We start from the raw sequence: 6,699 nt of genomic DNA, 5'->3' as shown, positions 1-6,699 counted from the left end.
GCGGGGGCAGGCAGGAGCGGCCGGGGCGGTGCTTCTCCCGCGGTGGAGTTCTGCGGACCTTGGGTCTGATCCTCCCGCCCTGGGCCAGGGGTGGGGGGCCGCGCGCTGCCTTCTGGAACCTCCTTTTTTTGGTTTGGTTTGTTTTTCTTTTCATTTGAACTGAAATAATCTGACTTTCGAGAATGTTGCAGAAATAGTACAAAGAATTTCTGTAAATCATCTGGCTTCTCTAAATATTAACGTCTTACATAACTCCAGTACAAGGCTCAAAACCAGGAAATTACGTTTCATCAGTTGTCCCTCTCTCCAGCCCTCTTTTTCTATTCTGAGATCTGACACAGGGTCACAGTTGTATTGAGATGCCATACCTCCTTAGTCTCTAATTTAGGGTAATCCTTTGTCATGTTTTGGCTTTCATTTCAAAACCCACTGGAAGAGTACTGGTCAGTCGTTTTGTAGCACGCCCCCAGGTTTTGGTTTGTCTGACATTTCCTCCTGATTGGATTCAGGTTGTGTGCTCCGTAGGAGTCCAGAGGCTTGATACCACACAGGCGGGACACGGTGGAAATATGTCCTATCACTGTTATGATGACTTAGGTCACTTGGTTAGGGGGTGTCATCCAGTTTACTGTTTTGGAATTTGGCATAAACCTCCTTTTCACAGTCCTCCCAAATGGACAACGTCTTTTAGAAAACTTTTGTCATCAGCTCCTGGATCAAGACCTACAGCTTGTCCAGCGAGGCCTCTGGGGCTGGACAGCACCAAAGAGGGCCAAGCTGGGCCGGGCGTGGTGGCACACGCCTGTAATTCCAGCACTTGGGAGGCTGAGGCAGGAGGATCGCTGTGAGTTCAAGGTCAATCTCAACTACATAGTGAGACCCTGTCTCAAAAAAACAAAAACAAAAAAACAAAAGTAATAGAATATTGGCTTTCAAGTGGGTAAATAACAATAACAACAACAACAACAAAAAAATGAAACCTAAACTGGGCATAGTAGTGCATGCCTGTTATCCCGGAGGCTGAGGCAGGAGGATGGCAAGTTTGTGCCCAGCCTGGGCAACTTACTGACACACTGTCTCCAAAAAAAAAGGACTGAGAATGTAGCTCAGTACAAAGACCCAGCATTCAATTCCCAGTACTGAAAAACAATTACTAAACTCAATACAAAAAAAAAAAAAAAAAAAACCAACCTAATTAAAAACTGGGCAGTCTGAGCAGACATCTGTCTCATCAAAGAAGATATATAGATCAGCAGTCCCCAACATTTTTGGCACAAGGGACCAGTTGTGCGGAAGATCATTTCTCCACAGACTGGGATGAGAGTGGGAGGGGATGGTTTCAGGCAAGATAAAAGCACATACTATTTATTGCACATTTTATTTCTATTCTTATTACATTGTAATATATAGTAAAATAACACAACTCACCATAATGCAGAATCTGTGGGAGACCTGAGGTTGTTTTTCTGCAACTAGATGTTCCATTCTGAAGGTGATGAGAGTCTATGAAACTTGGAGGATGGTGCCTATATCCAGTCTACCCTGAACTCTCTTGTTGGCCTGCCACCAGATGTAGTTTAATTGTCGCTTGCCACCTACTGCTAGGTTTGCTGCAAGCAGTTGATTTACTATGTACTCGGTGAGGTCCAACCTGTCAATGTTAATCTGCATTTGCAGCTACTCTCCAGGGCTGCTTGTGCTGCCTCAGCTCCACCTTTGACCATCAAGCATTGGGTCTCCTAAGGATCGCATAACCTGGATCCCTCACGTGTGCAGTGCCCAGCAGGGTCCATGCTCCAGGAAGAATCTAATGGGCCACTGATCTGACAGGAGGCGGAGCTTAGCCAGTAATGTGAGTGGTGGGGAGCGAGCTGTAAATATGAAACTGCTTACTCACCACTCACCTTCTGCTGTGTGGCCTGGTAACGCACAGGCCATGGACTAGATCTGTGGCCTGGGCATTGGGGACCCCTGCTACAGATGGCAAATACGTCTATGAAAAAAATGTTCAGCATCATTATGTCATTAGAAAATTGCAAATTAAAATAAAAATTAAAACCACTCTACAACCATTAGAATGTCCTAAACCCCAAATGCTGACAAATGGTGGCAAACATGTGCAGCAACAAGAACTCTCATCCACTGCAGGTGAGTGAGTGGTACAGCTGCTGTGGAAGACATAGTCTTACCCACAACCCAACAGTCACATGCCTTGGTATGTCCCCAGATGAGTTTCAAACTTGCAAACACATACACACATCCACACAACTTCTTGCAATTGCTGACACCTGGAAGTAACCAAGATGTCTTTTAGTAGATGAATGGATAAGCAAACTGTGGTACATGTACGAGGTATATCCAGTACAAGGAAATACTATTCAGTGCTAAAAAGAGATGGGCTGATAGAGGGAACCTTAAGTATGTCCTGCAGAGTGAAGGAAGCCATTCTGAAAGACTAAACAAGACTAAAGGTTTATGACTTTTTGAAAAGTTAAAGCTAGGGAGGCAGCAAAATGACTAGTAGTTTCTAGGGGCTTGGGTTGAGGAGGGGCGTGTAAGAGGAAAGAACGAATAGACAGAAAACAGGATTTTTACAGCAAGGAAATTATTCTGTGTGACACTATATCACTATGTATTTGTCAAAATCCATAGAATTTATAACACAAAGATGAACCCTAATATAGACTATGGACTTAAGTTAATAACAATGCGTCAATATTGAGTCATTGATTGTAACACATACCACCCTGAGAATATGTTAAAAATAGGGACACTGTGTTTGTGTGTGTGTGTGTGTGTGTGCGTGTGTGTGTGCGTGTGTGTAAAGAAGCACATAAGAACTCACTCTAACTTCTGCAATCCTAAAACTGCTCAAAAAATTCAAGTCTCAAGTCAGACTCTTTCCAACCCTTTCTAGCCCTTTTCATGTATCTATTAGTCTAGTCTGAAATGGAATGAATACAACAAGGATATTTGACTAAAGGGGCCTGCCTATAAGAAGAGTCGCAGAGTGCCGGAGGTAGTATAGGCCATTTTATTTACTGATAAGAGAACAGACCAGTGAAAGGACATGACTAACCCATGGGCACACAGTGAATGCAAAATGAACAGAGCCCAAATCTCCTTCTGAACTCTCCCATTTCTAGGTTCAACCTCATTGTGAAAGTTTCAAGGTCTTGCTCAACTTATTTATTTTCATGCTCCCTCTCAAGTTATCAATAATAGGTTCATATAGCAGACCTAAACCAAAATCAAGTCTTTCCAAATTATTCTCCATATAAATATTCAAACATCTTGATTCTGGATTTTTTTGGTCCTACCATCTACACTAGTATAATGAACATTTCTATGTCATCATGAAATTGAAAAGGTTCTCCACCCCCATTTTGGGCCCATTTGAAAAATTATCTTATTAATGTGGGTTACTGGATATAAGCTAATTTTTCATATATTCCTTAGGTTTATAGTAGAATTATACACCCTGAGAATGTTAAAAATAGGGACACTGTGTTTGTGTGTGTGTGTGTGTGTGCGTGTGTGTGTGCGTGTGTGTAAAGAAGCACATAAGAACTCACTCTAACTTCTGCAATCCTAAAACTGCTCAAAAAATTCAAGTCTCAAGTCAGACTCTTTCCAACCCTTTCTAGCCCTTTTCATGTATCTATTAGTCTAGTCTGAAATGGAATGAATACAACAAGGATATTTGACTAAAGGGGCCTGCCTATAAGAAGAGTCGCAGAGTGCCGGAGGTAGTATAGGCCATTTTATTTACTGATAAGAGAACAGACCAGTGAAAGGACATGACTAACCCATGGGCACACAGTGAATGCAAAATGAACAGAGCCCAAATCTCCTTCTGAACTCTCCCATTTCTAGGTTCAACCTCATTGTGAAAGTTTCAAGGTCTTGCTCAACTTATTTATTTTCATGCTCCCTCTCAAGTTATCAATAATAGGTTCATATAGCAGACCTAAACCAAAATCAAGTCTTTCCAAATTATTCTCCATATAAATATTCAAACATCTTGATTCTGGATTTTTTTGGTCCTACCATCTACACTAGTATAATGAACATTTCTATGTCATCATGAAATTGAAAAGGTTCTCCACCCCCATTTTGGGCCCATTTGAAAAATTATCTTATTAATGTGGGTTACTGGATATAAGCTAATTTTTCATATATTCCTTAGGTTTATAGTAGAATTATCATAATGATCAATCTAATTTAGGCAAACCATTTCAGCAATGCATTTTTCTGTCTCTGGAACTAGGAAAGTTTATTTTTCCCTTATTAACTGTAGTGCAGACTGCCTCATTTCTATGCTAAGATGACAACATAGACTATTCCTTGTGGGATGTGGTATTTCACTAAAATCTCTCATGATAATGCCCTGGTTTCTATTCACACACCATACTTTAATTTTTCTTCTGTCTCTCTCATTTCAGTTTAACTCACTGGTATCACTCCAGACTCCGCCCCCTTGACTTCATCTCCACAGCCTTTTATTTCTCCCTTCCATATACAGCCTGGATATTATCTCCTCTCTTTTTCCTTCCTCTGTCTGGTATACCTTCCTCTACTTGGCCAACAATGAGGCTCAGATCCCTTCTTCAGAAGCTCCTTTCCTCAGTTTTACTGGCATAACTGAGCACAGCAAGAGGAAATCACCAATTCTCCTGCTGGATGTCCTCACAAATAGATGGCTTCGAGTTTCATTTGGGTCCTGTGTGCCTCTTTAGCAAACTTGTCCTTTATTGTGCCTTGGTCATCATCTTCTCCCACTCTTCTCACTGGGTATTTCAGTTTTTTCTTAGTTTCTTCAAGGTAAGACCTCATGTACTACCACTATCTTTCGCAGCAGAACTACCTTTTACTCATCAAGAAAACAGAGGCTGTCTTAGTCACTTTCCTCATCTCTGGGACAGAATCCCTGATGTCTGCAATCTAAAGAAGAGAGGTTTATTGTGGCTCACAGGTTCAGAAATATTAGTTCATGTTCTTCAGGCTTAAATACAGAAATAGTATGGTGGAAGGACTTTGTTGGATTAGGGAGATCAGCAGGAGAGGATCTGAGGATGCCTTGTGTGTTTCTAGCATGGGGTAAAGATCATGCTTTCTTCATGAGAACTGAAAGAGAATATAAGAAAAAGAACTGGTTGTTGGACTAGAAAAGAAGTTTCTCAAATGCTGATTGTGGTTTACTTTGGAGAAAAAAAGAAATACGTGTATACTACATTTGTTGAAGTGTAGATATAGTGAGAATATTTTAATTTAGAATATCCAGAGATTTAGAGATAATGGTACAGATCATAAGGTCTAGTTTTTAAAGAAGTCTTTATTTTGAGAACTATTTAAAATTTGTCTTCACCAAGATAAAGTTGTTGAACTAAAAGCAAATAGGTCATTGTATCTCCAAAATGGTTTTAAGATTAAATGAGCCTAAGATTTAAATGAAGGAATCTGAACCTCTGACTCTGTCCAGAAAAATTTCAACCATGCAGTCAGGATTGGGGGCTGCTAAGATTACAGCAGAGATTTGCAGGGGTGAATTCCCAGATAATGAAAATATCTTGCCCTAGGATTGGGGAGAGAAACATGCTGAGAACTAGTGAATGGGGAGGAAAGAGAAAGTGGTGATTATTGGTATCACTTCTGTATTTGTCCTCAGTATCTTATCATTAAGTCGACTAACTTACCTTTTCAGGTACCTCGTTTTAAGACATAAACTTTGTCAGGCCTTCTATAGAGGTTGGGTTGGTTAGGGAAGACTAGAATCAGTTGTGTGTGGTTCTTCTGCAATATCTGGAACAGGGCAATGAGGAAGGGAGAGTACTGGGGAGTTCTGCACATGTTGAGAAAGACCTAGATCGTCCAGTGGGCAGTTGGAAATATGAACCTAGAATTATAACTTTGAACTATGAGTTTAGAAGTGCCTCAGAGAAGAGGTGGACAGAATCTTCAAGGAAGGGGGAAGATTGAGAAATAAGTGCAGCACAGATAGATTGCTGATTCTCATAGATACCCACTGAGTGAGAGGAGTCTAAAAAAGGAGAATAAAACCAAACATCCAGAGATATAGGGATAATTTTATTTATTCTTTAATAGACCCATTCAAATTGTAATAGCAAAACACTTTATACTCATTATACTATACATTTAACATAATAAAGCCCAATCTAGAGGCATTTTTACTCAACAAGGATCTACTCCATTACATTTACTTTCAGATAAAAGAAAACAACTTTATTACGTATTACCACTGTTACAGCTGTGCTTTTTATATCAAGTTCTTAGAGGAATATTACTAAGATTGTACAGATCACAGGTCAAAAGAAGTAAAACATGAAAGTTGCTTCAATAATATATTTTAGGTAACTGTAGACTCTATTAAAATTGTCTTAGAAAATTATTTACAACTTTAAGATAGTACTAATGCTCTAAACTTAAATCTATGGACTTTATATAAAAATACTCTAAAATACAAATATAAGTTAAAAACTCAATAAAACATTCACCATGTCTAGTGAAACTAGTATTAAGCATATATTCTAGGTAGTAAAATTAAAAGCATTAACTACAAAATCTTAAATATTTTGATGGTAAATCTCACAGTTTTACTGTAAAATTCTCTCATTTTTACAAATGCAATTTATACAATTTCTCTCATGGACCCCTTCTCTGTTTAACTCATGTAAAAAG

Source organism: Fukomys damarensis, unplaced genomic scaffold (assembly GCF_012274545.1).
Source record: "Fukomys damarensis isolate Sample0158 unplaced genomic scaffold, DMR_v1.0_HiC HiC_scaffold_26, whole genome shotgun sequence".
Classification (NCBI taxonomy): Eukaryota; Metazoa; Chordata; class Mammalia; order Rodentia; family Bathyergidae; genus Fukomys; species Fukomys damarensis.
The sequence above is the reverse complement of the archived record's forward strand: the minus strand, read 5'-3'. Positions refer to the sequence as shown.